The sequence below is a fragment of the Oryx dammah genome, unplaced genomic scaffold (assembly GCF_014754425.2).
Source record: "Oryx dammah isolate SB20612 unplaced genomic scaffold, SCBI_Odam_1.1 HiC_scaffold_11208, whole genome shotgun sequence".
NCBI classification, from domain to species: Eukaryota; Metazoa; Chordata; class Mammalia; order Artiodactyla; family Bovidae; genus Oryx; species Oryx dammah.
In genome coordinates, this window is record NW_024080601.1 from 49,692 (window position 1) to 66,893 (window position 17,202).

Sequence of the window (17,202 nt, forward strand, 5' to 3'; positions counted from 1 at the left end):
ATTGAAGTCATAATCGTTAATGATTATTATAAAGTTCTCATCCTGTTCTCATGTTTACATGTACATCCCTGTGAATTTTTTAGGATGCCATTGTCCCTGAACAGAATAATCCCCCACCCCTTCCCAGATCTTTTAATCTAGAATGGAAGGAAGATTATTGTATGAGTATCTGGATCTTTCTGCAGCCATTATCAATATTTGATTAACTCATCCTCAGATGTTAAGTGACCAGGTTGATAAGTGGCATAGTTCATGATAATCTGAATCTCCTAAAATTCCTCCTTTGGCCATTCCTTCTATAATTATGCCCTGAACTTAGATATTTAATTATTTGTTGAATATATTAAAATTAACTTTAAAGGGCTACTTTGTATAAAAGTTTGTAAAAAGGTTTCATGATTTTTGTTTATGTCCTGTTGTTCAGTTGCTCAATCATATCTCTTTGCGACCCCATGGACCGCAGCATGCCATGCTTCCCTGTCTTTCACCATCTCCTGGAGCTTCCTCAAACTTACGTTCATTGAGTTGGTGATGCCATCCAACCATCTCACCCTCTGTCGCCCCCTACTCCTCCTGCCTTCAATCTTTCCCAGCATCAGGGTCTTTTCTAATGAGTTGGCTCTTCACATCAGGTGGCCAAAGTATTGGAGCTTTAGCTTCAGCATCAGTCCTTCCAATGAATATTCGGGATTGATTTCCTTTAGAATTGACTGGTTTGATCTTGCAGTCCAAGGGACTGTTCTTTATGTCTAAGATCATCAAAAAGATGATTTGCAGGTTTCATTTAGAATTGATTGTCTTTCAAGTTTCAATTTTGGAGTTTTAGCATGTGATTTCATGAAAAGGAGGATCACAGTATGCTGTGGTCCTAACTCAAGCTGCTTTTAACTCATCACAGAATTGGAGATGCATTGGAACGGCATCTAGAGAACAAAGAGGGGAAGCCAGTAAGGGGCAGCTGGGCTAGGGAGAAAGAGTAATGCTGATTGGTTCTCTCTGCTCTAATTGAACTAGTGGCTGTGTACACTTTAACCTTCTCCATGACAAGGACAAGGCATAGCCTTGGGGTGCTTGATGGAGTTGATAAAGTCCAGTTCAGTTCAGTTGCTCAGTAGTGTCTGACTCCTTGACACCCCACGGACTGCAGCATGCCAGGCTTCCCTGTCCATCATCAACTCCTGGAGCTTGCTCAAATTCATGTCCATCGAGTCGGTGATGCCATCCAACCATCTCATCATCTGTTGTGCCCTTCTCCTCCTGCCTTCAATCTTTCCCAGAATCAGGGTCTTTTCCAATGAGTCAGTTCTTCACATCAGGTGGCCAAAGTATTGGAGTTTCAGCTTCAGCATCAGTCCTTCCAGTGAATATTCAGGACTGATTTCCTTTAGGATGGACTGGTTGGATCTCCTTCCTGTCCAAGGGACTCTCAAGAGTCTTCTCCAACACCGCAATTCAAAAGCATCAATTCTTCTGCACTCAGCTTTCTTTATAGTCCAACTCTTACATCCGTACGTGACTACCAGAAAAACCATAGCTTTGACTAGATGGAACTTTGTTGGCAAAGTAATGTCTCTGCTTTTTAATATGGTGTCATATTAAAAGGATTATTTTAATCCTGATGGGTGGTCATAGCTTTTCTTCCAAGGAGCAAGTGTCTTTTAATTTCATGGCTGCAGTCACCATCTGCAGTGATTTTGGAGCCCAAAAGAATAAAGTCTCTCACTGTTTACATTGGTTCCCCATCTATTTGCCATGAAGTGATGGGACCAGATGCTAAAACTAAACCATTAGTTTTCTGAATGTTGAGTTTTAAGCCAACTTTTCTACTCCTCTCTTTCACATTCATCAAGAGGCTCTTTATTCCTTCTTAGCTTTCTGCCATAGGGTGCTGTCGTCAGCATATCTGAGGTTATTGATATTTCTCCTGGCAGTCTTGATTCCAGCTTGTGCTTCATCCAGCCTGGCATTTTGCACGATGTACTTTGCATATAAGTTAAAAAGTCCAGGTAAAGTGGCTAAATCTGATTATGCAGAAGACTTGACTGCCACTTATATATATTGTCTTAAAAGCGAAGAGGAAGAAAACAATGCAGCAAGAGAGTTTTGTAGAATTCTTTTTCTCGTGAAGGGGTATGTGGAGGATGGAGGGCTATATAAGCAGGAGAAATACAGTGATTTGAGAAGAACAGGTATCAGGAGAATCATTTTTAGCGAAGGGCAAAATAATTGTGTTCCATTTTGAATCCTTGGGGCTAAGATAGCTTGGCCTCTACCAGCCCCTCTTCTTCCAGCTGAACCCAAGAAGCTCAGCTTGGTCTAGATGTGTGTGGGTAGTCTGGGCCTCGTTTATGAAAAATTCCAGTCTTATTTCCTTGAGCCATCTCTGCTTCCCCTTTCCCCTGCTTGAAGATCGATTACAGTAGCGGACGTAGGATCTGAAACGTGATCTATTCAGGAGTCAGCCACAGAATGTTTATTGATCACTTCTTTAACTGTGTTCCTTTGGCAGATCGCCTTAACTTGCAAGTAGCTACTGCTGAGTTTTATTTTCTAATGTGTCTACATTCCAAGCATTTCTGAGGATACAGGGAGATAATGATGAGTGTCTTTACAAACTTTGAACAGTAGAAGGAAGAACTGGGTGTTTTGGTTTTTTTTGGCTGTGCTGGGTCTTCGTTGCTGTGCAGGCTTTTTCTCCAGTTGCGATGAGTGGGGACTGCTATTCATTACAGCGTGCAGGCTTCTCATTGCCGTGGCTTCTCTTGTTTCAGAGCCTGGGCTCTAGATGCTCGGGCTTTAGTAGTTACAGTTCTCTAGCCCTTGAGCACAGGCTCAGTAGTTGTGGCACTTGGGCTTAGTTGCTCCTCAGCATGTGGGATCTTCCCAGACCAGGGATATAACCTGTGTCTCTTAATGTGCAGTTCTTAGTCACTCAGTTGTATCTGACTCTTGGCGACCCCGTGGACTATAGCCTGCCAGGCTCCTCTGTCCATGGGTATTCTCCAGGCAAGTATACTGGAGTGGGTTGCCATGCCCTCCTCCAGGGGATCTTCCCAACCCAGAGACTGAACCCAGGTCACCTGCATTGCAGGCGGGTTATTTACCATCTACCACTGAGACATCAGGGAAGCCTAAGAACTTGGTGATTTTTAAAATGAAACAAAATATAAAACATCTAACCCCTGGAGCTGCCTTTCCTCCCATCTCCTTGCACTCCATTTCCTCTCCTCCCCTCAGAAGAGTGAAGCAGGGCACTGGAGATTTTTTGCCAGTTAATTCCTTCTTTTTTCATTTGTTTTTAACAGCAGGTGGGGTCTTTTTTTTTATTTTCCTTACAGCTACTCAGTTTTGCTAGGGCATGTTGTGGATTTCTTAGCCCATTGAAGGCATAAACCTCAATCCTTTTCCTAATGATTTGTCAACTGAAATTAAAATGTATAGCATGAGATCTGTGAGTTCAATTTTATTTGGGGACTCAGGACTATAATCCAGGAGACAGCCTCTTTCACAGCTCTGAAGAACTGCTCCAAAGAGGTAGTGGGTCAACAAGCACATAGGTGACTGTGGAGAAGGGGGTCCATGCGGTCAAGCACACATCTCGGTAGAAGGCTGTTCTTGGTCACGAAGAACAGATATCTGGTGCTCTTCTGTGTATGGAAAGATACAAGAAACTGGATTAATACAATTTTCTCCTGAAAATATCTTAACTTTCTGAAGGTTTCTTCTGCCAGTTTTCCCAGAGCACAGAGTGCCTCATTCCTGATCTTTGCCCTAAACTCCTATCAAGGTGTGTTGAATGTCTGTGACTGCAGTGGCTGCTCACCCAGTCCTTGTAGAGCTCAGTGCCGAGTGACATTCCTTAGGTGACAGTTATACAAAAAGAAAAGAGTTCTGCTGCCCAACTAATATTTCTTGTAGAAATGAAGGAAGTGATTACTCTTATGTTTCTGTATTTTCCTATATTTCTTCTGCTGACCCTGGAAATAAGTGACAAGATCAGAGTCGATGTGCATCATCCAGAGGTTTAACCAATTGGATGCCAAGCTTTTTCTCACCTTTGTGGGGCCACTGACGAGAAGGGCAGCTGAAGAGAGGAAGTTGGGTCTGGAGAGGTGAGACATGTATATGTGAAGCATTTTCTGTGGTCTGCCTCAAAGCTTACGGGTTTGTAGTCTGTCGTAACAGGAAAATGGGTTTGCTTTTCTTCTCTATTCATGGCTGTAGTGAATAAGACCTATTCCTGGGTCAGGAACTTCTCTCTTTTATTTCCTGCATCTGTTTTAAGTTACTGTTATTGCTTAAGCTCCCTGGCCATGCACTCAACCCTGATCTCTAGCTAGCAGCGGGGTGCTATCATTCTGTCCACATCTTGAGGTTGGCTGCAGCTTGAGTCTGGTGTGAAACTCTCTTCTCTGGCAGTGTGTGCTCAGATGCAGGAAGTTTGAGTGCTTGGGCACTTGAATGTCAGTCGGTCAGCTTCCTTTCTTTTGTAACGCTTTGGGATGGAAGCAAGGGAGATGGCTTGCCAAGTATACTCTCCTGGATGAAAAGTTTACCTACAGTCCTATTCAGTCTTGTCCTGGGAATAACTAGGGTCCCACATTTGTGGCTTTGGTCTTTTGACTAGGGCCACAGTCCTAGTTTGAGGCTGATTCAGAGTTCCAAGCCCATGTCCCTTTTATATTGGGTGGGCCAAAAAATTTGTTCAGGATTTTTTAAGATGTTACAGAAAATGAACTTTTTGGCCAACCCAATATGGTGGTGAGTCAGCCTGTTTGCCACACAGGGTGGCATCACACAGTAGTGGAGCCCTTTGGGTTCTATAAGAAGCTCATGGAAGCTCAGGGCTGCTTCTGTGGTGTGGTTTTCCCACAAGGCACCTTGCCCCTAGGCTCTTCCAGCCAAGTTGCAAAAGTGACTTTTTAGGAAAAGACAAGTAGAAAATGGAAGGAAACTAGCATTTATTGAGTATCTGGCACTTGCTGTATGTTATACCCTCTAATCTTCATAACAGCTCTGTGAGGTTGGTGTTAACGCTTATCTTTCAGAACTGAGACTCAGAGAGGTTAAGGACCATGTCCAGGGTCACACAGCTAGCAGTGGCAGGGTGCAAATTCCAGTCAGGTCTGTTTGTCTACCAAGACTTTGCTTTTTACACTGTGCAGTGTAGGGACAATCTACTCATAAATACCTTTATTGAGCATTATACCAGTTAGGGATTTGGGAAACTCACTGTCCTTTTGTAGGATTAAACTCTGATAACACTTCACTGTTAATTACTTCAAGTAGTAACTTCTGACATCTAATTGCTTTAATGGTTAGCACTCAAGTTGTGAATATTTTGATCCCTGGCCCATTGTTTGCAGATTCCAGTAGTATTTCTAGTTGGCTTCCCACCTTCCATTCATCCTTAATATAAGCAGTATTTATTAAGCAACTATAATTTGTCAGTGGCACTGGTCCAAAGAATACTAATGAGCTGCCTATGTCCTTAAAGAATTTACAGTCTCATACTACAAAGCTACAGTAATCAAAACAGTATGGTATTGGCACAAAAACAAACACGTAGATCAGTGGAACAGGATAGACAGCTCAGAAATAAACCCGTACACTTATGGTCAATTAATCTGTGACAAAGGAGGCAAGAATATACAATGGAGAAAAGACAATCTTTTCAGCAAGTGGTGCTGGGAAAACTGGACAGCTCCATGTAAAAGAATGAAGTTACAATATTCTCTAATGCCATGTATAAAATAAACTCAAAATGAATTAAAGACCTAAATGTAAGACCAGATACTACTGAATGGGAGAAAATATTTGCAAATAATATGACTGAGAAGGGATTAATATCCAATATATATAAACAGTTCATACAACTTAACATCAAAAAAAAATAACCAATTAAAATGTGGTTGAAAGAAATTAATAGCCATTTTTCCAAAGCAGAAATGCAGATAGCCAACAGGAATGTGAAAAGATGTTCAGTATTGCTAATTATCAGGGAAATGCAAATAAAAACCATAATGAGGCATTACCTCACCTCTGTCAGGACGGCCATCATCAAAAAGAACACAAATAACATCGGTGAGGATGTAGAGAAAAAGGAACCCTCCTACACTGTTGGTAGGAAGGTAAATTGGTGCAGCCACTGCGGAAAACAGACTGGAGGTTTCTCAAAAAACTAAAAATAGAATTACCATATGACCCAGCTGTTCCACTCCTGGCTAAACATATGAAAAAAAAACAAACACGTTAATTAGGAAAGGTAGAAATACATGCACCCCAGTGTTCACGGCATCGTTATTTGCAATTGCTGAGATATGAAAGCACCCTAAGTGTCCATCAGCAGATGAATGGCTAAAGAAGATGTTGTGTGTGTACACACACACACACGCGCGTGCACACAATGGAATATTATTCAGCCGTACAAAAGTCATACAAAACTTTTGTGATTTGCAGCAACAGAGATGGACTTGGAGGGCATAATGCTCAAACAGAGAAAGACGAGCAACTCTATGAGATCACTTAAATGCGGAATCTAAAAAATACAGTGAACCAGTGAATACAACAAAACAGAAACAGACTCACAGAATACAGAGAACAGACTAGTGGTCACCAGTGGGGGGAAGAGGGGCAATAGAGGGGCGGGGGAGTGGGTGGTACCAACTGTTGGGTGTAAGATAGGCTCAAAGGTGTAAGTACAATGTAGGGGATGTAGCCAGTATTTTGTAATAATCTTAAGTGGAAAATAACCTTTAAAAGTTATATAAAATTTTTAAATGGATTTTTTAGAATACTATGAATTTACAGTCTCGAAGTGGACAGACATACAGTAAAGTGTGATTTTTGCCAATAACTGAAGCACAGGCGCTCTGGGAACACCTGATGTGTGTGTGTGTGTGTGTGTGTGTGTGTGTGCGTGCACACGCATAGAGGGAACATTTTGAGAAGACTTCCAATAAGAGCTGTCTAATACGATCTGAAAGGAGCTGATGGAGGTGGAGTTAGTAGTCTACACAGAAAGAAATACATGTAGGAAAGGCCTTTAGGAAAGAAGCTTTCATGACATATTTAAGAAACTCAAGTTCAGTGATGTCCGTATGAAGCACACAGCTACAGGGTGAATCAGCAAGTTCTGAAGCTAAAGAGGTGGTAGATGCAAGGTCATGAAATGACCTGGGGAGCCCTGATAAAGAACATGAACTTTATCCTAAGGTCAAGGAAGGCCAATAAAGACCATTAAACAGGATAAGTGATGTCACTAAACTCTGACTGCATTGGGGATTGGTGGGGAATGGGGCTAGAGGCAGGAAACCCACCTAAAAGACTTACAGTGGTCTAGATAAGAGATAAAAGTGGCTGAAGTGGGTTGACAGCTGTACAGACAGAGAAAACTAGAAAGATTGAAGAAAAATTTAGGAAGTAGATGTCCTTTGAGAATTAAATGGATAAAGAAGATGTGGTACATTTACACAATGGAATATTACTCAGCCATAAAAAGGAATGAAATAGTACCATTTGCTGCAACATGGATGGACCCAGAGATTGTCATACTAAGTGAAGTAAATCAGAAAAGACAAATATCATATGATATCACTTACATGTAAAATTCCAAAAAAGTTATACAAATGAACTTATTTACGAAACAGAAACAGACTCACAAACTTAGGGTTACCAAAGGGAAAGGTGGGGGAGAGGAATAAATTAGGAGGTTGAAATTAACATTATATACTACTATATAAAATAGATTAACAACAAGGAATTACTGTTTAGTACAGGGAACTCTACTCAATACTCTGTAATGAACTTTACGGGAAAAGTATCTGAAAAAGAATAAATACATGTATATGAATAATCAAATCACTTTACTATACACCTGAAACTAATGCAACATTGTCAATCAACTATACTCCAATATAAAATTAAAATTTTTTTCAAAAGAAAAAAACTTAGGAAGTGGAATGCTTGAAAAGTAGAGGTTTTGATGGAGAAGGGGGTTATGGGGATGACTCCAGTTTTGCGATTTAGTAATTTAAATGTATTCAGCTGCCATTCACAAAGATAGAGGAAATAGTAGGAGAGCAAGGGAAGGAGTGAAAAGAGAGAGAGATTGATTAAGAGGTTGGAGGCAGACGGGAATGATTAAAAGTGAGTTTGGTTTTAGACCTGTTGAGTGTGAGGTGCCGATTAGCTAGCAGTTAGCTGAATGGTGCTGAAGCTTGAGAGAATAGGTTCTAAAGGTGACCGTGAGAGGGTGTTGAGGAGAAGAAGGAGGATGTCACTGGATAACTGCTAAGCCAGAATGTGGGTTAGTTCTTCCTCTTGAGTCACCTAGGATTTGACTAGGTGAAATCACCTAGTCACCTAGGATTATGAGTAGCTTTCAGACAGAGAGGAACACTGGAGACTGGGATCCACAGTCTTAGGTAAATAAAGAAGTGACCAGGAAGTTGCAGAGTGTTGTGACAAGGAGAGGGTCAAGATTTTACAGCTGACTGTCATGATTTCCAGAGGAGAGGTGGTTGTTTTTTTACTTAATGGAAGAGAGTGGATGGCTTGGAAGCAGCCCCCATATGTTTAGCCTAGGATGTTAGAAGGAGCTGCCTCTCAGAGCAAGTTGTAGGGAGAGGCAGGCTTCAGTTATGGGGGAAGTAGAAAAGGCTGTAGATGTTGGTAGTTGAATAACCATGGAATAAGGTTCCAGAGGGTCGGCAGGTGTGGATGATGTGTAGTACAGGTGACTTGGTGGAGGAGAGGAAATAGCCCTTACGGGAATGGGAGTGTGGGCCCAGAAAGAGCAGAGGCGTTTATCTATTAGGCAGAGTGACGAAAGAGGATAGCAGTACAACACGGGGGATTTCCATGACTGTAAGATTGCCAAGGAAGTAAGCTCCAGAGATAAGCGAAAATTCATGTGTGTGTGTGAGAGAGAGAAATTAATATATGATAAAGGAAACATTGCCAATCAAAAGTGAAAAGATGTGTTAGTCAATAAATATGTTAGGATGACTGGTTGATGGTTATCCATTTAGAAAATTTTTAAATCTTTACCTCATGCCAAGCACAAAAGTAAATTCCAGGCATGCTAAAGATCTAAAGATATGCCATCAAACTATTAGGACTCAAAAGAACAATTCATTTAGTCCCAGGGTAGAAGAGGCCTTTCTAAACAAGTCAATAAAGGAAACCATAAAGGAAAAGACCTAACAGATTTGACTACATACAAATTAAAGCAAAAGAACCCATAAGTTAAAAAATAAAGGACAAAATGAGGCAAGTACGTAACCTTAAAAGACAAGGTTAAAAGCTAGAAAGAGCTCTGCAAATCAATAAAAGAAAATTAACTTATAAAAAATGCAAAGACAGGTGAACTTATCTACAAAACAGAAACAGACTCACAGACATACAGAAGAGACTTGTGGTAGCCAAGGGGGAGCGGGGAGGGAGAGGGGTGGACTGGGAGTTTGGCATTGGGGGACGCCAACTGTTACATACAGAATGGAGAAACAACAGGGTCTTGCTGTACAGCTCAGGGAACTAGATCCACTCTCTTGGGATAAACCATAATGGACAAGAACATTTTTAAAAGAATTATATGTATTTCTGTGTAACTGAGTCACTTTGATGTACGGTAGAAAGCACAATGAAACTATACTTCAATTAAAAACTTTTTGTAAAAAAAAGTTTTTTGTTGGGAAAAAAGTACAAAGAATATGACCAGTAAATACAAAGCAGTGCTCAAATTCAATGACTATTACAGGAATACAAATTAAAACAATGCTGTATCTCTTTTTATCAATCAGAGTGGCACAGATGGAAAGGAATTGAGATGGTCTAGTTTTGGAAGGATGGAAAGATGGGCCCATGTATGTTGGTTTAGATAAACCAGTACAGTAATTTGGAAGAGTAATTGGGCAGCATCAAAACTAAAAACTTGGACTTTCCTAGTGGTTAAGAATCTGTCTACCAATGCAGGGGACACAAGTTCAATCCCTGGTCTGGGAAGATCCCACATGCTGCGGGGATCACATGCTCAGGTGCTGCAACCCCTGAAGCCTGTACACTCTAGAGCCCGTGCTCTGCAGCAAAAGAAACCCCTGCAACGAGAAGCCCATGCACCACAACTAGAGAGTAGCCTCCACTTTGCTGCAATTAGAGAAAGCCCATGTGCAGTAGCAAAGACCCAGCGCAGCCAAAAATAAATAAGTAATAAAAGGAAAAAACACTTTCATATTTTTGGCCTAGCATTTCTACCTCTAGGAATTTTCCTACTAAAATCTCTCACAACTGCTTTAAAAAATAATAAAGATATGAATATTTACTAGAGCATTGTTTATAATATTGAAGACCTAGAAGTAGTCCCAAATGTCCACAAAGAGGAAAGAAGTTAGTAATTTCAGCTTTTTAAAATTAAAGTATGTTTGGGAGTTCCCTGGTAGCCTCATGGTTAGGATTTTGATTTCACTGCCATGGTCCCAGGTTGGGGAACTGAGATCCTGTAAGCTGCATGGCGTGGCCAAATTAAAAAAAAAAAAAAAAATCTCCAGAATGGAATTGCATTAAACAATTACAAACAATGGTGTTTATATATACTGACATTAAAAGATCTGCATATTGTTTTGGTAAGTGGAAAAAAGTTACAAACTAATATGGATTGGGCTCTCATTTTTGTTTTTAAAATAAATCTATATAGTTAAAAAACTGGGATGTATGCAAAATGATAACCAAAGTTATCTCTTAGGATCTAGAATTATAGGGAGATGTTCTTTCAGTGGACGAGGGGAGTGAACAAGTACAGGTTAAGTTTGAAAAGTAAAGGAAGAAAGGAAACTTCTAACTACAACTTTTACAAAAGACAGAGGGAAAACATTCAGGATTCACCTATGGGCTAGATGGATTGTACTTCAGAGTAGGTATTAGTAATCTATGGAGGAAAAAGAACCGTAGAACTCATGGGAGGAGAAACCATGGTCCAGACAGAGCTCAGCAGCACTCAAGAGGGGCTCCAGGCCAGGGCAGGTAGGTTCTCAGACTCCCACTTTACCAGGAGAAGAAGTCTGACAGGGCAGCCTTGCCTCTTCTCCTGGACGCACCATTGCTCTTGTGTATCAGCAGCTGCCCAGGCTTAGAAAACCTTTAACCTCTTGGTAGCTGGCAAACTCCAGCTCAAGGTTCAACTCAAGGTTCACAGGTCCCCTTCCAAGGTTAAGCCTTCCTCTCTGCCTCCGGAAGGAGACAGCTATAATATCCACTGTAGCCTTCATCACACTGTTTCGTAACTGTTGCTTATGTTTGTCTCTCCCGCTAGACTGTGAGCTCCTCAAGGGCAGGGACCAGGGCTTGTTTCTCCTTTTAACCATGCCAGTACCTAGCACAGGTCCTGATGCACAGTAAGTGCTCCGTATATCCTTGTTGGACTGAGTGAGAAATGAATGATTCCAAGGGCTCTCATTAGGTCAAGTGTGGGGAGAGGAAGCCTGGATGCCATGCATATAGAGGTGGGAGGGAGAGGGAGAACCAGCGCCGGGCCCATCAAGGAGAGTGCAGGACTGCTCGGCAGGGTAGACCTGAATGAGTGGGATGTGCCAGAGACTGGGTTGACTTCCCTAGTTTTCACTCCAGAAGCCAAAACACATGCCACTTTGTTAGCAAAGCGGGTGGTATTTTTTTCATGCTGCTAAGATTCTGTGAATTAAACACATTGCTGTGATGGAAATGTTTTGATTCAGGGAGGAGCAGCATGGGTCGAGGGACAGGCTATTATGCACTGAGGTAAAGACATGGTCTCCAGATATCTGTTGCAGGAAGGAGTACTGCCTTCCAGAGAAGTAGAAAGACCCAAATTGTTGGATTTGTGGACCTAAGAGTCTTCAGAGCAGTATCTGAAAAGGCACTTTCTGGGTGTCTGGGTGTCTTCTTGCTATCCACCACCTGAATCCCACTTCCTAAATGGCGCTAGTGGTAAAGAACCCGCCTGCCAATGCAGGAGACATAAGAGACCCAGGTTCAATCCCTGGATCGAGAAGATCCCCTGGAGAAGGGCATGGCAACCCACTCCAGTACTCTTGCTTGGAGAACCCCATGGACAGAAGAGCCTGGGGGGCTACAGTCCATGGGGTCTCGAAGAGTCAGACACAACTGAGCATACATAGCATGGCAATCGAATCTTAGATCTTCAGAAATACTAGGTTTGGGTGTATAAAAGTAATCTCTGTATTAACTGTTTGCCATTTATACCTGATTATTGTGTAGCACAATCATTATGCATATATAGAATTCAACATGCATTTAAAAAATTCTAGCATCATTCATTTTTTCTTTTCAGCAAACATTTATTGAATGACCACCGTGTGTCAGGCACTGGGAATACAAAGACACTGAGATTGGTCCCTGCTATTGAGGAACTCACAGCCTTGGTGAGGAGACAGACAAATAAACAGCATATATTAAGATACCTGTTATGAAAAATGTATGTATATGTTGCTTCATGATCACATAGGAAGGTCTGCTAGGAAAGGGGAGGGGACTGACAAAGTTTTACAGAAGGAAAACCAGAGCTGTTTCTTAATCAGGTGAGATATGGAGGCAATGCAAAGTTTGTTTCAATTGGAGGAAGCAATACATGCAAAGAAAAAGAGTGAGAAAATGTAGCACTTTCAGGGTTCTGTAAAGAGTTCACTGTGCTCCTGGGAGAGTTCTCAAACAGGGGCAGAGAAAGACAAGTTTGTATAATCATCCAGCAAATTCTGCACTTTATCCTGAAAGCTGTGGGGAACTGCCATAGGATTTTGAGCAGAGATTGTCATAATCTGACTTTCATAGTAAAAGATCGCAAAGGATCGTCGATTGACATGGTATATAAACGGAAGCAGGGAGAGCAGCTTGGGAGATTTTTTAATAATCTAGGTGAAAATTCACAGGAGGCTGAATTAAGGCGTTGACCCAGTGGGAGTGGAAAGAGGGTGATGAGGTCAAGAGGCACTGTCGACTCTGCAGTGGCCACACTTAGATCTCTCTGTTATTATGTGGCTGCACTGGGTCGTCACTGCAGCACTTGGGCTTCTCCAGCTGTGGTGTGCAGGCTCTAGAACATGTGGGCTCAGTGGTTGTGGTGGGTGGGCTTATGGACTCTTAGTTCCCCAACCAGGGATTGAATCCGGGCCCCTTACAGTGGGAATGTGGGATCTTATCCGCTGGACCACCAGGGTCCCTCTTATTGGTTTATATAATCTTAGTGCTTGGGCTTCCCTAGTGGTAAAGAATCCACCTGCCAATGCAGGAGTTTGATTCCTGGGTCAGGAAGATCCCCCTGGAGAAGGAAATGGCAACCCACTCCAGTATTCTTGCCTGGGAAATCCCATGGACAGAGGAGCCTGGTGGGCTGCAGTCCATGGGGCCACAAAAGAGTCGGACACGACAGAGCAACTAAACAACGACAGCAGATCTTAATGCTTAGCACGAGATTTGCCACATACTAGACAGCCAGTGAGTATACGTGAATGGTCTTTTGATCTACTCAGAAAGATAGGAGGAGGAGGTTTCTGGTTTGGGTGATTCAATAGATGGTGCCATTATCAAATTGAGAGAGGTCAGCCAGGAGGATTCAGACAGAGTTAGTTCAATTCTGTGTCTAAGTTTCGAAGTGCTTTTGAGACGTTTGAGTGGAGGTGTGTGAGTCTACAGCTCCAGAAGGAAAGGTACACTTAAGGGTCATCAGTCACCCTGGGAGTGGATGACATTGTCCTGAGAGAGTGTAAAGTGAGGAGAAAAAGAGAAGTCTGGAAGCCTGGGGAACCTAGCATGTAGGGGAGGATGAAGGAAAAGGAGAACAAGGCCTTAGAAGGAAGAGCAAGACAGAAAGTGTCCCTTAAGCTAAGGGAGTTTAGTTTCAAGAAGGTCAGGGTGTCTGATGCTACCAAGAGGCCCAGAAGTGAGTGTCAGTAGAATGCTGCTTCTCTAAAGCAGGGATTTTTGTCTGTTTTGATTGCTGTTGTATCCCCAGCACGTAGGACAGCCCGGCACATAGTAAGTGCTCAATAAATTAACTGATGAATGAGCGAATGAATTGAAAAAATCCCTTGCATTTAGTTGCAGAACCACAGGTCCTTGGTGAAGGTATTTTCCCAGGAGTGATGGTGAAGGAAGCTAGATTATAGTGGACTGAGGAGCCGAGAGGATGTCAGGAAGTGGCTACAAAGAGAGGACTGTGCGTGCATCTCCTCTTAAGTGCCGGGCTCTGAGCTAAGCACTTTACATGCATTAACTCATTTAATCTTCTCAACAGCCCAATAGGCTAGATACTGTTATAGTCACCAGATGAGGAACCTACAGCTCAGAGGGAAAAATAACTTGCTCAGGGTCCCACAGCTAGAAAGTGTCAGCCAAGATTTGAACCCAGATCTGTCTGACTGTGAAATTTAGCATGGAGCTGCTCAGCCTACATTTCCTATAGAGTTTCTTTGTGACTGGAAAGAGAGAGAAAGAGAGACTCTTTGGAATGAGTTGAGACCAGGAAGACGAGCAAATATTTTAATGCTGATGGGAGAGAATCGCAAACAGAAATAATTTGAAGACCTGGGGGGAAAGGGAACTAATTTATATGAGAGGAGCCTGGGGAGAGTTGCAGACCACAGGTAAAAGGAAGCCCCTTCCACTGAGGCAGGAGAGGAGAAGACCAGGTGTGTGTGGCAGGCCTTTTTGTCAGGGAGGAGATGGGAAGTGGGGTGGGTAGAGTTCCCTTCTGGCTTTCTGCTGAGATTAAAGCAAGTGGCAATCTGGTTATGGACTTGAAGAAATGGTACAAGTCTGAAATAGCTGTTGCAGAGACTAGGAAAAAGCAGTGGTGGTGGTGATTTTCAGGACGGCATCAAGGGCCCAGCCAAGATGAGAGACCAGGATTAGGTGCACTAAAGGCAGATGTTCGACTGATCCAGGTTGAGGGTTTTGCCCACTACATGCAACAGAAGGAGGGATGGACTGTTGAGAGCATTGGCGTGATGGTGTTGGAGGTGCCCACATCTCGGGCAACAGGAAGGAAGCAAAGATGGCAGAGGAGGGAGAACAGAAACGAAATGGAAGCGTCATAGTTCTGGGACCCACACAGCACAAACAGTGGGATTTGGGTGATAAAACAGTCTCAGGTTCCCCTGTTCTCAAGAGCTCCACCTCCAGACCTGATCTGTGATGAATAAGGCAAAATTGTGCTAAAAAGAGAGGGATAAGGAGAGAAAATTAACAGTGGTTATCCTGTCAGAGAAGAAGAGGGGTGCTGAAGATAACTTTTTTTCTATAAACACTTCTGGGCTATTTGCCTTTTTTTTTTTCTTTTCTTTTTTTTCTGTACCAGGTGGCATGTGGTATCTCAGTTCCCCAACTAGGGATCAAACCTGTGTCCCTTGCATTGGAAGCATGGATTCTTAACCACTGGACTGCCAGGGAAGTCCTTGAATTTTTTTTAACTTCTTAAAAAAAAAAAACAGACTTTTCACTGAACCCGGGAAAGAGCAGGCTTCCGTGAAAGCAGGGGGATGAGGGAGCTGTGGTCTGGAAGGGGACCCCAGGCTGTGTGGGTTTGTCTGGAATCAGGAGCTGTCGGCTCCGAGGAGGAGCAGCCAGTAAACAATGGCCCCACCCTGCCATTGTTTACCAGGGAGGAAGTGGGAGCCACAGGACTCACTCAGCTTGGCAGCAGCAAAACTGAGCCAGAACTAACCCTTCCTGATCTTCCAGCTCAGTGATCTGTTTTCCATGCTGCTTCCTGAGCACTGGAGGCTTCAGAATTTCCTGCCGTCCTGCCCAGGCCCATCTCAAGGGTGCCCGTGTGACTGCTGGTGAGCCGGCTGTTTGCCAGACCCTGCTTCCCACACCTCAGTCCCTCCCAGTGCAGGGGGTGTGGGTGTGTGTAGAGGCAGCTTGCCTGTCCCCTGCCTATTTCCTGTTCTCTTCAGAGTATCGACTTGGAGGCGGAAACTACAATGATGGCCTCTGTTTACATCCGTTTAAATGACCCAGTGTCCCTCCTGTTTTGCCAGCTCTCACATCACCACCTACTCCGGTCCTTCCTCCTCAGAGCTTGTTTAAGCAGCAGCCATGACTCCATGTCTTTTTAATCAACCCAGACCCATATGAGTCACTGAGAGCACTTAAGATAGGGCTTCTTCACCATGAGATGGGTGGCCTGGGGTGGAGAGATAAGCCCTTAAATGAGGGGTCTTGTTCTAGGGGAAAAGTCCTTTAATTTTTGTCAGATCCTCAAAGGAGTCTGTGACCTTTCCTTTCTTAAAAGACCAGGGATTTAGAGAACGAAGCGCAGGTGTGTTTTAGAAAAACCAAAATATGATAACAGCAATTACATGTTCCCTTATCTTCTCAGTAAGAGTTCAGACAAGCCTGGTGTTTGTGCAGCCTCTCTCGTCATCAGGATGGGGACTGTGGCAGTTGTATTAGGGAGCTGAGATTTCTCTATTTGGTAGACTGAAGTCCAGAAGGTTAATATGATAGCTTAGGACTCTTGCCCTCTTTGGCATGCCTGCCTGGGTAGATGTGCAAATGAACTCTCCACACAGTGATCTGGGACTCTGTGATGTGTGGAGTCTAGTGGAGACAAGGAGACAAGGGATGAGGCAGTAGTTTAAGGAGCGATATTATAATTCTCTTCATGCCTGCCTCTCAGTGAAGCCCTCCTTGGTCTTTGGGATTTGTAGGGATGGCCCTGCAGATTCTGTGTCGAGCACACTCCCTGCCCTGACACTCTGGTTGTCTTTCTATGTTGTGGGCATGAGTCTTCAGGGTTTAGAATGGAGCTGTGAGTTGGCCTGTTCTAGAATAGCCTCAAATTCTCTTCTGCCTCCAGGGTATAAACAGGTGTTAGTGTTGGGGCAACAGAGTATTTACCGGCAGGGGAAAGAATGTGTTTGGTCTTGCTAGTAGGAAAGGACCCCCGATTGGCTTGCTTCTTGGCCAGCCTGAAAGCCAAGATGCAGCCATGTGGTATGGTGAGCAGGAGATTAAGCAGGCTTCCTTTTGGTTCAAGGCTCCTGAGTTCCTTCTGCCTACAGATGGATAATGTTTGGGATTCCAATGTGGTTCTGAATCCTCTCTCCCTGCACTGTGCCAGACCATCCTACCTCTGACTTTGTAGTTTCATAGGAAGTCATGGATGTCATGGTGGCAATGGGGACAGATATGGCTCCAGAAACAGAA

General features: G+C 43.1%; 1 protein-coding gene across 2 annotated transcripts in view; it reads left to right on the forward strand.

Annotated features, from left to right (window-relative positions):
- Positions 1–17,202, forward strand: part of LOC120860852 (beta-hexosaminidase subunit alpha) — a 31,629-nt gene that overhangs the window by 2,227 nt on the left and 12,200 nt on the right. The window contains exon 2 of one of the 2 annotated variants that reach the window (XM_040236560.1): positions 12,326–12,416. The exons of the other annotated variant lie outside the window; for it this stretch is intronic. The gene's annotated coding sequence lies outside the window, so the exon portion shown is untranslated. The remainder of the gene's footprint in view (positions 1–12,325; positions 12,417–17,202) is intronic. 2 annotated transcript variants of the gene reach the window in all.